Below are 18,327 nucleotides of genomic sequence, written 5' to 3'. Positions count from 1 at the left end.
TATGCAACGGCAGTGGTTAATTTGCACACAAAAAAAAACGTTCCGGAGCTCTCATCAGGAGGCAGCTGGCCCCGGACCATTTCTCCTGTTAGCGCCGTCGAATTCAGAGCTGGGGAACCAGGTTCGAGTCTCGGCGTCGGCTCAATATACTGTGATTCGGGGCAAATCACTTAATTTCCCTGTAAATGAATGTGTCCTTAACAGGTGCTCATGAAAAGCGCCGGTGTTGACGATTAATGGCCGGTGCGGAGCACCAGAAACCACCACCTCAAAGTGAGCACTGTATGACTGCTAAATAATTTTTTATAAAACAGTTTTATTGTATTGTGAAACACATGAAAGTCCATCTCCCAGTAGCTATCTAATTGCTGATTAAGGGCTAGATGTATGCTTCTGCGAATCGGACCATTTGCAAACACAAAAAATGCTTTTTGAGATGTGCAACACCGAAAAAGTGATTAGATAACTTTTTCCCAAATCACAATATGGGTTTTGTGATTTGGTATTTGGAAGGGACATGTTTAAAGGCGTCCCTTCCTAATACCAATTGAAATGGTATGTATGAATGTTTTGTGACCATAATGCGATCGCAAAACATTCACAATTTGCCACCATTTGAGAAATGGTGGTAATCCATTTGCACATGGGAAGCGAATCATAGTGTGTTGCAAATTGTGACCTACCTCATTAATATTCATGGGATAGGTCTATTTGCGACCCACTCCAAATCGCTAATAAAACTCAAAAGTGTGTCAATTTTATACTCTTTATTTCGGTACATTACCATAAAAGAGATACATAATACAATAAATAACAAGGTTAATGGATCACTGACAAAATATCAAGGAGCAAAATATCGACCTGCCAAAATATCGATGAAAAAATATAGAATGACAGAATATCGACTTCCTATCTACAAACAGGTAAGTACAAAAATATTGAATCCAAAGTATCTTTGTAAATAATATTGTTTGTTAAAATATCAACTTTTTAAAATGTCTTAAAAGTAATGTAAAATAATGAAATGAACATAATTAAGTAAATCATACTTAAAAAAACTTACATAACCTTAAAATTAATATATAATTAATATAAAAAAATCATGCAGTTTTATTTTTTAATACATATATATGTTAACTTAATAATATTTAAAAATATTCAATATTTTTAGTGTTGGATAGCTGGAGGATAAAATGTACTATTCCCACTCCAGTGAGTGCAACAGTAGGGAAAACGTTGAATAGCGGGAGGGTAAAAATTAATATTCCCTCTCCAGTGAGTGCAACAGTAGGGAAAGCGTTGGCTAGCGGGAGGGTAAAAATTACTATTCCCACTCCAGTGAGTGCAACAGTAAGGAAAGCGTTGGATAGCGGGAGGGTAAAAATTACTGTTCCCACTCCAGTGAGTGCAACAGTAGGGAAAGCGTTGGATAGCGGGTAGGAATAATTTACTATTCCCACTCTACCAAATGTAACAGTAGAGAAAGTGTTGGATAGCGGAAGGGTAAAAATTACTGTTCCCACTCCAGTGAGTGCAACAGTAGGGAAAGCGTTGGATAGCGGGTAGGAATAATTTACTATTCCCACTCCAGAGAGTGCAACAGTAGGGAAAGTGTTGGATAGTGTAGGGGTAAAAATTACTATTCCCACTACAGTGAGTGCAACAGTAGGGAAAGTGTTGGATAGCGTAGGGGTAAAAATTACTATTCCCACTCCAGAGAGTGCAACAGTAGGGAAAGCGTTGCATAGTGGGTAGGAATAATTTACTATTCCCACTCCGCCAAATTTAACAGTAGAGAAAGTGTTGGATAGCGGGAGGGTAAAAATTACTATTCCCACTCCAGAGAGTGCAACAGTAGGGAAAGTGTTGGATAGCGTAGGGGTAAAAATTACTATTCCCACTCCGGAGAGTGCAACAGTAGGAAAAGTGTTGGATAGCGTATGGGTAAAAATTACTATTCCCACTCAAGTAAGTGCAACAGTATGGAAAGTGTTGGATAGCGTAGGGGTAAAAATGACTATTCTCACTCCAGAGAGTGCAACAGCAGGGAAAGTGTTGGATAGTGGGAGGGTAAAAATTACTATTCCCACTCCAGTGAGTACAACAGTAGGGAAAGTGTTGGATAGCATAGGTGTAAAAATGACTATTCCCCCTCCAGTGAGTGCAACAGTAGGGAAAGTAATAATTTAATAATTATAAATTATCAAAACTAATAAAAAGCTATTAATAATTAATTACCAAGTACCCATTATTTATTAATTATTATAAATACCAATAAATATTCATTATTAAAAATAGATAAGCTATTAATAATTAATTAACAACAAATTAATTTTCAATGCCAAAAATTAATAAGTGATCGTTTTTTTTGCCAATTAATAAATAATTGGCAGTAAATTAATTATCAATACACAAAAATAATTTCAATAATTACTTAATTACAATTAAATTACTTACCACCCTATACCCCTATAAACCCACAACCCGCAACGGAATTAAATTACGCTCCAAATAATAAATTAATACAATTAATATAATTATGAATTAATAAAAATTCCCCTCCAGTGAGTGCAACAGTAGGGAAAGCGTTGGCTAGCGGGAGGGTAAAAATTACTATTCCCACTCCAGTGAGTGCAACAGTAAGGAAAGCGTTGGATAGCGGGAGGGTAAAAATTACTGTTCCCACTCCAGTGAGTGCAACAGTAGGGAAAGCGTTGGATAGCGGGTAGGAATAATTTACTATTCCCACTCTACCAAATGTAACAGTAGAGAAAGTGTTGGATAGCGGAAGGGTAAAAATTACTGTTCCCACTCCAGTGAGTGCAACAGTAGGGAAAGCGTTGGATAGCGGGTAGGAATAATTTACTATTCCCACTACAGTGAGTGCAACAGTAGGGAAAGTGTTGGATAGCGTAGGGGTAAAAATTACTATTCCCACTCCAGAGAGTGCAACAGTAGGGAAAGCGTTGCATAGTGGGTAGGAATAATTTACTATTCCCACTCCGCCAAATTTAACAGTAGAGAAAGTGTTGGATAGCGGGAGGGTAAAAATTACTATTCCCACTCCAGAGAGTGCAACAGTATGGAAAGTGTTGGATAGCGTAGGGGTAAAAATGACTATTCTCACTCCAGAGAGTGCAACAGCAGGGAAAGTGTTGGATAGTGGGAGGGTAAAAATTACTATTCCCACTCCAGTGAGTACAACAGTAGGGAAAGTGTTGGATAGCATAGGTGTAAAAATGACTATTCCCCCTCCAGTGAGTGCAACAGTAGGGAAAGTAATAATTTAATAATTATAAATTATCAAAACTAATAAAAAGCTATTAATAATTAATTACCAAGTACCCATTATTTATTAATTATTATAAATACCAATAAATATTCATTATTAAAAATAGATAAGCTATTAATAATTAATTAACAACAAATTAATTTTCAATGCCAAAAATTAATAAGTGATCGGTTTTTTTGCCAATTAATAAATAATTGGCAGTAAATTAATTATCAATACACAAAAATAATTTCAATAATTACTTAATTACAATTAAATTACTTACCACCCTATACCCCTATAAACCCACAACCCGCAACGGAATTAAATTACGCTCCAAATAATAAATTAATACAATTAATATAATTATGAATTAATAAAAATTAATTAACAGTTAATAAAAATTAATAACCAATTAAAATAAATTATCAATACCAATACATAATTACTTAAGTACAATTAAATTACTTCTCACACTATATCCCTATAAACGCACAACCCGCTCCAAATAATAAATTACTACAATTAATATAAGCATTAAAATTAATTACCAATTAATAAACATTAATTACCAATTAATAATTAAATAAATAACAATACATTATTTATCAATCCCAATAAATAAAAATAAATAATAACTTAATTACAATTAAATTACTTCCCACCCTATTCTCCTATAAACCCACAACTCGCTACAGAACTAATACGCAAAATTTAATTACAAATTAATAATTCCTAAAAAATAATATTTAATTTACTATAATTAAATTACTTCTCACCCTATTACCCTATAAACCCACAACCCGCTACCGAATTAAATTACGCAAAAATTAAATAACATACAATTCATTACTTTCAAAAAATGCAAACATACATTACAAAAATAATACATACTTTTAACACATATACTAACACTTAAAACACTAAAAAAATCAATATTTTTAACAATTATATTATGACTGTCGATATTACTAACTTCGCTAATATGATAATCGATATTTCTTACCAGAATTTCGATATTCTGCACCACTATATTTTTGTGACCCGATATTATGACAGGACACATTGTCTCGTTTTTCTTGTGAACCAGAAAGATGGAACTGAAAAACCCTGAAGGGTCTAGAGGGACGCCTTGAATAGTTTGTTTTTGGAGAAGGGATTGCACATCTATTGAGATGAGATTGGACAGGTCGGTTGAAAAGACGAAAGGAGGAGGGAAAACTGTTTGGAAATGTGGAGCATAACATTCCATAAGATAACCTTGCATAGAGTTTAGAACCCAAGGATCTGCAGTTAGAGTTTGCAATTTTGGAAGAAAAAGACCTACACTAACCATTACAGGGGGAGGATTTGAGGAACTCACCTTGTTGGGTATGATTCCTGAAGTTCTTTTGTCCACGACCTCGGAAACCCCGACCTCTTTGAGGGCAGAATTGGGGTTTGAACTCTTGATAGTTGGAGTTGGAATTGAAAGATCCTCTGGAGCCTTGGTTATGGTAAGAACGACAGGCAAAGCGACTCCTGCCTCTGCCAGCCGGTCCAAAAACCCGTTGAGAAAAAACTTTTTTTAAGGATTGCTGAGCTCTATCAATGGATGCAAATGTGGTGACAAACTGACTTAAGTCTTTTACTGAAGAGGACCCAAACAAAAGTCCATCGGCCTTAATACCAGGGTCAAGGGCAGCCAAGTTAGCCAACTTGGGATTCAACTTTATAAGAAGACATTTGCAGCGTTCATGTATAATTGCCGAATTGGCATTACCAAGAAGACAAAAGGCTTTTTAAACCCATAAAGAAATATCCTGAGGATCCCAGTCAGAACCATCCAGACAAGCAGATTCTGCCGTATCAAAAATGCAGGCCAAGGGCCCCACAACATCCAACACCTTATCCTGACAGGTAGAGCAAGCCTTATCCACCCCTTTACGGGGGTCCTTACCAAATTTGGAGAAAAAAGTTAACAAAGGTTGGGCAATAGTCGGTGTAGCAGTACTATTGGAAGAAAGGGAAGGTTTAGGACATTCCGACTTAAGTTTTGACCTGGTGGATTTGTCCAAAGGCAGACAAAGTCTAGCCAAAATATAATCACCAACATGAGAAGCAGGGAACCATTCCGTGGAATTAGGATGGCAAATAGAAGAAGGCTCAAACATAGGGGAACCCTCTGAATCCAGAAAAGGTCTGGAGTAAAATGAATCAGTTTTTGACTTCTTAGCAGGAGGAGAATAAGGGTCATTGGCATCAAAAAGGTCAAACGCATCATCTGCGTCACCAAGATCATCATCTGTGACCAAAATCTGAGAAATAACCAGTTTTGTAGGTACCTCAGGATTTTTTGTTTTGATTTACATTTACCAGCAGTAGGAATAGAAATCCCCTCTTAGAAGGAGGCCTGTAGGCACAACGTCCTCACCCTCACTTGAGGAAACCTCACTTAACACTTGTGACGTCACATTGGTAGAAACATCAAATTTAGTGCTGTAAGGTACCTACTTTCTTTTTCTGCTATCCCCCGCAGAATGGGCCAAAGCTTTGGACTTTAAAGCCAACATAGAGTTTTCCATATATTTAGAAGAAAAAAAATCATAGAGGCTTCAACAGCATGTTCAACAGAGGGATTAATAAATACACTAAAATCATGTTTAAATGCCTCCTCTTCTTCCTTTCGCCTTTCAGAGCCTGGAGAGCTATCTAGCTCCATAGTCAAATTACTGAGTCAGGCAAAAAACGAGGTAGGAAAGGGTTAACAGTAAACCTGAAATCTAGGACCGCCCCTGGGCATGAGGGGAAAGATGACTAGCTGGGCCAAGAAGGGAAACCACTCCCCAAAGAGGCAGGACCGAAGCGGAGGAAGAGCGAAGGAGAAAACAGCTCCGGTGAAGAAAAAACACAGCAGGGCTGAATTGCGTCGAGGCGAAATGCCAGGCACACCGCTGAGGTAATAAGCCTTAGAAAATGGCTGTTTTGCATCGCGCTGTAGAAATTATGAGAAGGCAAGCAGCAGGGAAAAGCTCAACGAAGTCAAAAACAGCTTAATATATCAAAATTCTTTCAGCAAATATGCATTAAAGTAACAAAATAAACATTTAAGAAATATAAAACAAGCTCATGTACTTATCTTGACTGCAAGCAGCAAGAAAAGAGGGCTGTTCGCAGTCAGGACAAGTATTATACATGAGACTGCCTAGTCATTGGTTGTTGGTTCTAGATTCCATGTTTCACCATTGGTAAATCTGTTGCTTGGCCTTCTGGGAACTGTAGTTGTACCGTTTATCTTGGCTGCTATTGATTAAAGCAAGTTAAGAAAAGCATAATAGGAGCCTCCGGTCTTGACATGAAATTCTATGTGCCTGCTCATTTCTTCTAGTTCCGAGGTTCTTACAAATAGGGATCAACTACTTTATTCTTGCCCTGCTGTATGCTGGGCAAAAGAATAAGAAATGGGGTAAATGTTCTTTCTGGTAACCATATATAGGGCAACCCTTGTCATTCGCATTTAATAATCCTGTCCATCTTGACGTAAAGGCATGCAATGGTAGTATCCCATATCTAAACCCAAGATACAGTTTTTGGGCAAAATTAGGCTCAACTTTATCAAGAAAAGTTTAGTTTTTAAAAAGTAAGTATCCTTAGCTGCTAAAAAGGTATTTGTTAAACAGCCTTGTGAATGCATTAAAAGATTATTAAACGTATATATTGAAATTGATTCTTTAATTCTTTTGCACTTATGGAAGAGCAATAGCCCTCAGGGTCAAGCGAAAAATTGGCAAGACTTATTCCCTTAAATGAGTCTTTAACATATTTGATCCAAGGGACTTTGACGTCGAGGGAACTTTTAAGTATTTTGTCCAAACTACTACAATAGTTCAGTGGTTCACAAACGCCTCCAAAAAGCCAGTGGTTGAAATCTGATCTTTTCCGAGATCGGCCAGAGCCCTAAATTCAATCTCAACAGAATCAAGGGAGTGCTAGCTAGTAAACAAAGAAGACACCTCATGAACTGACCGTTACCAGAGATTTCGCATCTTTTCCCCCCAAATATCGGCACTATATAGGACTGCAGTGAGTGCCTGATAGGCACACGACTGGAGGACAGGGGAAACAGATCTACATTGGGATTCCTTGTGCAACTTCTGCAGACCCCCCCATATGCTGTTCAAATGTAAGTCTCTGCTTTGCTATGTGTTAAGTCCAATTAATCTTTTCATCTAGCGTAATGGCCAGGTAATCAAAAACATGAACCTGTTCAAGTGGGCTCTCTAAGGTGGGGTTTGGGTGTGTGGTATGTCAGGGATTTAAAATCCATATATTTTATTTTATTTGTGCTTATTTCCAGTCCTCATGACAATCAAAATCTAAAAAAGCGATCAAGTATTTTCTGTAGCCCCATCGTGATTTTGCTACAAAGAGAGTATTGTCACCGAACATGTGGGCTGGAACCCTTATGCCTGCTAATCTGGGAGCATCACTGTCACAGCTATTAAGAAAAGTGAGTAAGTCATTTAAAAATAAGATAAATAGGGTAGGGGCCAAGACTAAACCCTGTCTTACGCCCCTCTTTACTGGGAAAGTGTCTGTTACTTCACCCAGTTTTCAACACCTAACTTGGGCGTAGTTGTTTATATGTAATCAATTATTCCACACAGGTAGATTGGAACTCCCAGCTCAGCTAACTTTTTCCACAGCAGGCTTCTTGGGATCAAGTCAAACGCTGCTCTGAGGTCCACAAAAACAGCATATAGCCTTCCCTTTTCTATGTTAACAGTTTCCCAATGGATCATCTGTAACGCCTGATCTACATTAGAAGTATTGGCGCCGACACCCACGTGTAAGGGACATTCTATTCAAGCCATTGCTGTAGCCTGGTGAGATTAATTCTGCCAAAAAGTTTTTGGGTGGTGTCAATCAAACTAATGGGCCTATAGTTGTCGGGATCCAAGGGGCAACACTTTTTATAAATTGGGAAAATCTCAGTCCCTGCCAATGATTTGGGAATGTTTAGCCCATTTAAGATAGTATTGAACATAATGGGGTCCAGCGACCCCGCTGGTAAACTGTTGAAAAATGAGGCAGCAACACCTACACGTGACATCGGACGGAAGAGAGATCAGCGCCGTTACATGAACTGGTTATGCCGGAGAGCTCACAGCGGTGGTGGTCACTGGGCCCAAAAGGGAAAGGGAAAGGGAAAAAACGCACCGAGGAGCGAGGGAGGCGGGGCTGAGGTGCACGTCCTCGTCCCCCCTAATGCGTCCAAGCCAGAGGGCGTATTTCGTGTGGAAGAGCCGGACGAACTCTGCTGCGGATACGGGGTCTGGACTGCGCACTGAGGAGCGTCACCTGAAGACTTTGCTGTGAAGCCTGATTCTCCTGGCTGCAGTGTCCGTGACCCGCTACAAACGTTCACACCCTTGGGTCAATGCGGGAGCTGTGATATCGGCGGCCACCATTACAGGTCTGCGCCTTTTTATGGAACTCGTAGTAAATAGAGCTACGTCGAGGACATGGGCAACACTGAGGACGTGTACTGGCTTGGATTGCAGAGGCCATAACGAGTGGTGCACCAGGGGCAAGAGCGAGGGAGCTATTGGCACTGTTGGAACAGGCCCCAAACACACAGTGTATCCTCACCCCCTGCCTGAGAGAGGACTGTCGTCGTCTGCCGCACAACGAACTGTAAGTAAAAGGCCCGGCTGAGCCCAAGCTGACTACTACTTTGCCCATATCTGTCAACCTTCCCAGTTTAAAAAATACTCTATTAGGTGTGCAGTGGCTTGCATACGCTGCACGAAGGCCTGGGGACCGCGCCCATAGTTGGGAAGAGAATGTGGCAACCCGTAGTTTCTGTTCCTCACTGGAGTTGGTGTTCACACTGCGTGAGGACTGCGTGAGGGTGTAACAGGTTGTGACATTGTGACCAATAGCCCCTGCAACACGCTGCTTGGAGGGGTAAAATGGGCCACCCTAGAGGGAAGTAATCGGAGGCCCAACCTACGGGGGGTGATCAACACGAGCAGGGGGATACCCTCAGTACCCCAGACCTGAGCTGTATTCTGCCGACAGGAGAGGGAGGCAATGTAGACAAGCTGGACCTAATACTGCAGGAGGTGCGAGAATCTAGAAAGGCCATCGAACAACAAGTGAGAGCCCTTACCACCGGTTTTACTTTGCTAAAGGCCGATCATACCAAGCTATCAGAAACGGTCTGCGCCAACAAAATGCACATAGCCGAGATCTAAGTGCGCCAGGTATGCCCAGACGTGGGTCCTGGGCTCACTGTGCCACTTGGATCAAGCTATCCTGGCTGAAGAGAGGTGAAACCCGAAACCGGTCCTAGGATGCTTGTTTCCAGTCCATGGAGGACCTGGCTTGGCAGTTCGGGCTGGACTGTTCCCATGAGGCACAGGACTGATTTGCATATGGCCAGGTCTAAACTGGGGTGGCATGGTGAGCAAAAGAATGATGGATTTAACCCAGATCTCTTGACTGGGGTGAATGTTTTGATTTGTTCTGCATTCTGTCCATCAATTGTGTGTCTTTTTCATAGCCGAGATCTTACCACAAACCAAACTCGGAGCAAATGAAACAACTGCAGGATAGGGTGGACGATGAGGAGGGGAGGGCTTGACGCAATAACTTTCGGATAGTGGAGCTACAGGAGCGCAGTGAGGGGCTCAACTCCACCCGATACATAGAACAATGGCTACACAACACAATTGCGCCCGAGGGCCTTACCGAATACTTTACCGTGGAAAGAGCGCATAGGATACCATCAAGGCCCCCACCCCCTGGAGCTCCCCCAAGGCCGATAATAGCTCATATCCTCAATGTTAAAGACCGGGACACACTGCTCCGTGCAGCCCGAGAGAGGGCCCCAATCCAGTCTGAAAACAAACACATATTTCTGTATCCAGACTTCACATGACTGTGCAAAAAATGAGAACATCGTTTCAGGGTGTTAAAATACGCCTCAGGGACTCTAATATAAAATACGCTCTCTTCTTCACAGCCAAATCAAAGGTAATATATGGACAAAAATCACTTTTCTTTGACAGCCCTGAGGAGGCGGAAGAATGGATGTAAGTCACTCTCACCGGGCCCGTCACAAAATGCGTCACAACCTGCAACACTGAAACCGCGTAAATCGCTGAAGACGGGACGAAGCAAACTAGACTGCAAGGCCCAGACCACACAGGAAACAATACTGAGCCCCTCTCCGGAGCAAATACTAGAGGGTCAGAGATCGGCAGTAATAGCAGCAGCTGCATTCGACGATCAGGAGAAACGATCTTTGTCAGAGTCGCTGACTCTTCAGAGGACTCTACAGTACACTCAGACTCAGACAATAGCATGGTCCTCTTCCAATCAAACACTCCGCAGACTGTGAATGACTTCTTGGGTTAAAATAATGGGTTTGTATGATGTTCAGAAGAGACTCGCATTGACCAAAATTGATGAGTATTAGGCATGTAGATGGACTGTGCCACACTGCATATATTGTACCAGTACCACTTATATACTTGTTATGTACGGGCCCGGGCTCGTTTGGTTATGACGATAATTGTGGTATTTGTTCCTATTATCTACCTATGCTGGTGGCACCTCCCCCCCCCATGCAACTGCTGTATTGCACTCAATGTTGGACATCCTAATTGTTCTCAGTGTTATTGTTTGGTCCTCTACTGTTCAGAGAAGGAACCTTGTATTGGGATTAGAAATAGAGGGGAGTAGGCGCACTCCATGCAGATGCAATCTTAGTTACACAGGGACGCACATGCTTAGTGTACCTCTAGCACCTTATGACTCCTCATGGCGCACACTGGAAGGTACAAGACTCTGACCTGGAACGTAAGGTGGATGAGGTCTATACACAAGAGGCATAGGATATACGCTCAACTAACAACGAGAAAGGCTCACATCGTAATGTTACAGGAAACGCACCTCACTAGCTTTGAAGCTGATAAGTTAAGAAAGAAATGGAGGGGGCAACTATACTGTACCTCATACTCAGCATTAGCGAGGGGAGTAGCCCTATGGGTGAGGAACGGCACCCCGCTAGTGGTCCTTGAGCAAAGATTAGATAAAAATGGCAGATATGTATTGCTTCGTGGCACCTTAGATGGGGAACATTTGGTACATGGCAGCATATATTCCCCCAATACGGAGCAGGAGAAGTTTTGGGAGGCATTGAATACTGTCTTGGCTGATTGGGAGGGGTGTCCCTGGATAGTTGGTGGGGATTACAATGCAGTATTGAATACAGAGCTAGATCTCGCCCATCCTCCTCTATTAGGGACTAGCAGCAGGAAACAAGCAGAAGCCTTGGAGAGTTGGGCAGCTGGGTGGTCGCTGGGAGACGCCAGACGCATACGCAATCTGACAAATCAGGAGTATTCGTTTTACTCTCCCCCTCATATGCTTCATACACGCATCAATAGGATATTCTTTACTATGCAGTTAATTGACAAAATCACCCACACTACTTACCTGGGAAAAACGCTGTCAGGTCACAAACCCCTGGAAGTGGTGCTTGAGTGGTGGAAGATCGCTTCCCCAGTACCGAGATGGCGGCTGCAGTCAGTAGCCCTTGAAGATCCAGTGTTCCGTGACACCCTCTCTAAGGCCATAACCCATTATTTTACAGAAAATACTGATACTGCGGAATCTCCACAGGTAGAATGGGAGGCTTTCAAAAAGGGTATCCGGGGAATAGTTATAAGCGCTAAAGTGGAAGCCCGGGCCATGGTGCAAGGAGAGTTACAGGACGTGGAGGGAAAATTAGGTGGGCTGGAAAGAGAAGCATTACAAAATGGCACAAAAAGGGCGGCATTACAAGAGGCGAATATCAAATATGCAGAACTCTTAGAACAACTGCGCACAGTAGATTATAGAACATGCACACAGAAACAGCAGGCCGAAGCCGACAGGGCTGGCCCGCTCCTAGCAAGGATAATACGAGATATACCGATAAGCACCCCGATGAAAGAAATTAATATACTGAGGGTGGCGTGGCGACTACACAGCTAGGAATTAACATGGTGTTTCATCAATATTATGAGGAGCTGTACGCCACTCCCGTAGACATGACAGCGGAGGGATTGCTGGACTTCCTTGAGGCTCTGACCGTCCCCCATTTCTCGGATGCCCAGACCAAAGAGCTAGCAAAGCCCATTACTAGAGCTGAAATCCGTGCGGCAATAAAAGATCTACCGCGTACCAAGACCCCAGGCCTTGACGGCATGCCTGTGGAGTTGTACGAGACATAAACGGCACAATTAGTCCCTCACCTAGAAAAATTATATAGCGCAGCGCTGGAGTCGGGATCACTGCCCCCCCCCCACCCCCCTTCGAGACAAGCTTTAGTTGCATTCATCTTAAAGACAGGCAGAGACCCCGTAGATAAGTCAAGCTAGCACTCCCTTTCTCTTCTGAATATGGATTATAAAATCCTTAGTAAAATTCTAGCCCAAAGGTTACAACCATATCTCACACAACTGATACATGTAGACCAGTGCGGCTTTGTACCGGGTAGGAGTACATCACTAAATATAAGGCAACTACACCAGATACTATCCTTGACCCCAGCGGACGATACCAAAGCCGGCTGTATCTCGCTGGATATGAGACGGGCATTCGATACATTACACTGGTGCTATATGTTGAGAACTTTACCGTTATTTGGGATACCAGAGAAATATGTAAATTGGGTCAGGCTGTTATATAATGACCCAACGGCCCGGGCCAGAACAGGAACCCATATTCCATAGCCTTATTCGATAGCTAGGGGCACAAGACATAGATGCCCTCTCTCGCCCCTGCTATTTGTGTTGGCTGTCAAGCCTTTGGCTATTAAGATAAGTTTGGTGGCGACAGGCAGGGGCATCAGTTATCAACCATGACTCATACTATCTCCGCATACGCGGATTATATCATACTTTATTTCAGAAATCTCCAGAGTCCAAACGAGCCTCTCCCCATAGTGTTTGCACAGTTCAAGACACTCTCAGGCCTGTCGATTAAATAATCCAAATCATACGCTTATTACTTCAGGGACTCAGCCCGCACTGACCCTGTTCAATTTGGACAGTGGACGTTTCCCGTGGCACCTACAACATTTAAATACCTCGGCATACAAATATATAGGGAGTCACAGGATATGTTAGATGGTAATTTAGGACGCACGATCAAGGCACCTAAATCCCAGATAGCGCTCTGGACTTCACTGCCACTCTATGTAGCAGGCAGAGTAACCATTTCCAAAATGGTCATGTTGCCCAGACTGTTGTACTATTTTGCCAACTTGCTGATATTGATTCCAGGACATATATTCAAATCATTAAATACGATGATTTCTGAATTAATCTGGAGCAAAGGGAGGAGAAGGGTGGGACTTCAGAAATTACAGCTTGATACAGGCCGCAGGAGACTGGGAGTTCCCGATTTCCAGGTATACTGCTATGCTATATAACAACGATTGCCCCAGGAAAGGCCTGGGGGTCCCACCAGAGGCACGGGGTGCTAGGAGCAGGCAGCCTCCAACATATAATGTTCAACACAAATGGGCCGCTCCCAGACAAGGGACCGAGGTGCTACAGTGTGAGTGCAGGCATCTTACTATAAGTGAAAGACTGGTCTCACACACCACCTGGTGTCATGCTTCATCATTGACCAGTCCTCGCCCTCTAAAAACTTGGTTTGATAGAGGGCGGGCATACACCTGACGACAGGGATGCACTTATAAACTAAGTGGGGGCCCTTAAAAGAGAAAATTGAGGGTAAAAGGCCCTTATAGAGGTCTAATCAATTTTAATTTAGCTGGCATCTATATGGTAATTAAAATAAGTGATCGGTGTGCTGGGGATTCTTTTGTCCCCCCACCATGGTGAATGTGGACCGGATATACATACGATGTGATACCACAGAAGTGAGCCGGGATGGGGTGGGGGAGGGAGTTAGATAGTTGATATGGGGAGGTGGGGAGGGGTATGAGCTGTTTGGTCACAATTCTATGATTAAATACACAATAGTATACCTTTGATGTCATATGTTCATGCATCTGCAAGATGCTCATACCATCTGTTGGATGATATATGTCTGTACGTTGACCTTTTCTTAAAAATCAATAACATTTGTTTAAAAATATAAAAATAAAAAATACTTTTTTTTTTTACCAAAATACATATTCTGACCAAAACTTTGAACATAATTCAAAAGTTAACCTTAAACCAAACCACATTATCATCATTTAAATTAATTAGGAACCTGTCTCTAAACTACTTTAAATATAAAGCTAGACTGCCTTCGTGATTAGGTCATAGCAATTAAGTAATCTTACATTTATTAAGAAAAGGATAGGCAACTCTAATCATAAATCCTGGAACACGATTCTTTAAAGTAAACTGAAACAAAGAAAAGAATGAGAAAACAAATGACCAAAGCCGGCAACTTTCTTGTTTTACAAAATCACATCTGATTTAATTGTAATTGGAGATGACACATTGATGGAGTTGAAGTGATCTCAGTTAAATGTGTTGTATTTATGGGGCTGTGCCTTTAAACTAGCCCAGCGACACAAAGGTTATGGATGAAATGGTTGAATTCACTATTTTTTCTGCATGCATTCCACGCCATCATTTTGACAGGCTGGTGCCACTTAAGATAAGAACCGACCATAAGCAAATCAGGGTTGGCCATGACAGAAAAGTCCAGCTTAAATTTGGAGCAATGTTCCACTTAAACAGAACACACAAGCAACCACGGATGAAGATAGTTACTGATCATAACCAATATACACAAAAGATTCACACTTGGTCATTCAGGTTTTCTGTCTGTATTTTAGTGCCTCTAAACAACATCGAGGCCCCATCCACATTTCCATCCGCCTTCAAGCACACCCAAGTAGCATATTAAATGTTGAGACATCTCTCGCGTATACCCCACAATTTAAATACCATCGCAGTGCGTCACATAAACTACTTCTTATATTTCCTTCATACGCAATGTTTATTAAAGTACTATGAGTATATCTTCCTCATTAGCTTTGACAGAGCTTCTTTAAAAAAAAGTATGCACGCAACTCAGCCCCCTGCAGGTCCCATAGACACAAGCCCAGACATCTCCAACTCAGAATTGCACAAACACACACATTTCTCCTCATACTAAAGGGCCTCCAAACACACATTATTCCTCTAAACAGTGGAAGAGCCCCGCACATGCAGCCATCTTGCGTCCAATCACCCTCAGAGAATAGCCCACACTTTCCCAATAGATAAAACTATTTTAGTCCCCGCGTGAACCACCTTAAACCTTGTTTCACGACGCACATATTTACCACCTAAAGCAAGACAAAACACCAATAAAGAGCCTCGCACTAATCACCGTAGATAATATGGCATGGAGCTGTAATTAAGAACAAAAAAGATGGTGCGTGTTTGTGAGACTAGTGAATTCTGGTGTGTGGTTTGAAATGATAGGGAAGTTGGGAGTTAGTTGGAGGTTGCTGTAAGGACTGGTTGTATTTTCCTTACCTCCTATTAAGCTTAGGTGTTAAAGTATTCCCAGTCTCAACGGCGTACTCATCCTCCTGAACATGAACAATGGATACAAGGAAAGCGCAGCTGTGTCCGTCACCGCACGCAAGCTTTCTACAATTTAAAGAAATAAATGAGGACAGCTCAATATATAAAACTTATTTGAACCTTGAAAATGTGCAGATGTGCAGATTGTTGACAATAGATCTGTCATTAGGGCCGAAGCGCCTTAGAATATTGCTGGAAAGGACTGAGAAGTTGCTTTTGTTCCACAGATATAGATCACGGCTCAAAGGAAACATTATTTCATTGACTACAAAATGTTAGGATATACTTGGTCGGCAAAATCTATTCCCATTTTCTTGTGGTGATCAAAGTTTTCTTCAGAACACATTGAAATAATTTACTGACTGTGTTGTTTTTTAGGTCTCGCCTAGCAGCGCACATGCGCTGTTTGGAAAAAGACCTTTAGCCATCAATTCTGTTTTGGCCCCAAAAATGTGCACGTGTTGCATTGCTTTCAATGGCAACGTGTGCACGTTTGGCGATTCCCTTGCGGGAGTGAGCTTTGACACCATATGTTTGTAATTAACTTGCAAACACATGGTTCGTTCCCGCAAGGGAAATGTTTTGTGTGCTCTGGGCCACACTCCCCCCACCCCTCCCACTTTTAGCGCAAGGCTTGTTTATTTAACACGTTCATGAAAGTCGTATCTAAAAGCATTGCCCTGCAGGCACAAGCGGCTATGCTCCATTTGCCCACTAGATGACGCTCCTGAGCTGAAGATGGACCACATCCAGCTGCTCTCGATCTCTGCGCCTGTATTGTACCTATAATGCAATGCAGGGAGACGGGTGCTGGCGCTGGCTCCGCTGGTGAAGGTTTGATGATCTATTGATAACGTAATGCCACTGCAACCACTGCAGGCCAAGTGCATCCCCTGGAAAATGCTTGCCTTCAATAGATCGTAGTCAGTGGGCGAAGACTGAAGTAGGTAAGGGCTTGAGAATAGATGATTCAAGGAACCCGTTTCTGTACATGCACAGTAAACTCGGCACACTAGAGGAAGTCAAGACTGTCAAGTAAGTACCTTCCAATATTTTGTATCAACATATGAATGGAGCAGATTAAGATCAGTTACAAACAGAACAGCAAATTAAAGGAGACAAGTTGGACAAGTTGTGCCCATCAGTGTTGTAAACAAGCTCAAACAGACAGGCATCCAAAGCTGTGCCTATCAGCGTAAAATAGGCACACGGTAATTAGGTATTAACAATTTCCCAAAATGCTGTGACCCCTGAACGCCCCCGCCCAGCTAAATTAACTGAGCCCGTCAGCGTGAATACTCTTCACCATAAAACTGCTTAGTTAGAACGCGTAATAATGACCGCGGCTTCCAATGCATGTGAGGCAAACAGCACGACAGAATTTAGCTTGTGCGCTGTTCCAAATTTTGCAAAGGAACTGCGCCACAGTTGTGAGGACCTTTAATGCCATGACTGGAATGGCGCCACATCAAAAAATAAGGCAAAGCTGTAGTTGTACTGAGTACAAGCAAACCTTGTTTCTCAATAGGCTACCGTATATGACAAAGCTACAAAAGACACCAATGATTGGGACAGGACAAGGCAGATGGACTAGTTGTTAGGGGGATGCTGAAAGAGAAGTCTCTAACTTCAGGCCTAATGGCCAACAGGGATGCCGTGGCTTTACATGACTCTGCTAAAAATTCTAAATGAACCAAGTTGTAAATTAGTTAATAATATTCGTAGAGATTAGGTTAATTGGCTAGGGATGTGCAATAAAATTTGATTGGGGTGTTTCAGCGCTCATCTTTCAATCCATTCTTTTCACTAAGTTATAACGAATTATGGTGGTATTTGTTATTCATATTCTTTGATAATACACATAATACATATTAATTTGTTGCAAAGTACTTGTGTGTGTGTTCTGATTTCGGATTTAAGTGGGCTGTAAATTATCACTTGCAGAAAATACATTCTCGGACAGGTTTGTCTGACTCCCTCACCTATAGGAGCATAACACAGTACGAGGGTTGAGAGATGGCTGCCAGTTTGCCTTTACTCTGAAAATCTACTGAGCGTGAACCCGATAATTTTAGGGAACAAGAAAAAGTGTTGTCTCTGCTCTCTGTGACAAGCGTTTTTCTAGTTTACTGTATGTAGAATAGGCTACTTCTCTTACCTTTATGAATTGCTTTTTCCTGCAGCATTGTATCTGACAAAGAAATCATCAACATCTGGTTTCCCTAAAGTCTTACCACTACTGAACAGTGGATTTGATGCCGATTCAAATGCTATTTCCTGGTAACTGAATAAAATCAGATCGGGCCCTAGCTTCCAGCGGCAGCTGGTAATTTTACCAGAGAGGGGGCAGGCGTCCACACATACACACTCATACACACACATGCATACCAATTCACAACACTCCCTAACAAATACACATACATTTATTGGTGGTTTATTTGTAAAAAAAATAAGTGCTGGGGCTCTTGTCAGGAGGCA

At 41.9% G+C, this 18,327-nt stretch overlaps 1 long non-coding RNA gene across 14 annotated transcripts in view; it reads right to left on the bottom strand.

Moving 5' to 3' along the window:
• Positions 1-18,327, bottom strand: part of LOC144781681 (uncharacterized) — a 315,416-nt gene that overhangs the window by 281,144 nt on the left and 15,945 nt on the right. For 11 of the 14 annotated variants that reach the window (XR_013601036.1, XR_013601043.1, XR_013601034.1 and 8 more), the window contains exon 2: positions 15,799-15,915. The exons of the other annotated variants lie outside the window; for them this stretch is intronic. This is a non-coding gene — a long non-coding RNA (uncharacterized LOC144781681). The remainder of the gene's footprint in view (positions 1-15,798; positions 15,916-18,327) is intronic. 14 annotated transcript variants of the gene reach the window in all.

The sequence above is a fragment of the Lissotriton helveticus genome, chromosome 9 (assembly GCF_964261635.1).
Source record: "Lissotriton helveticus chromosome 9, aLisHel1.1, whole genome shotgun sequence".
Lineage (NCBI taxonomy): Eukaryota > Metazoa > Chordata > Amphibia > Caudata > Salamandridae > Lissotriton > Lissotriton helveticus.
This window is presented reverse-complemented; position numbering and strand designations above follow the sequence as displayed.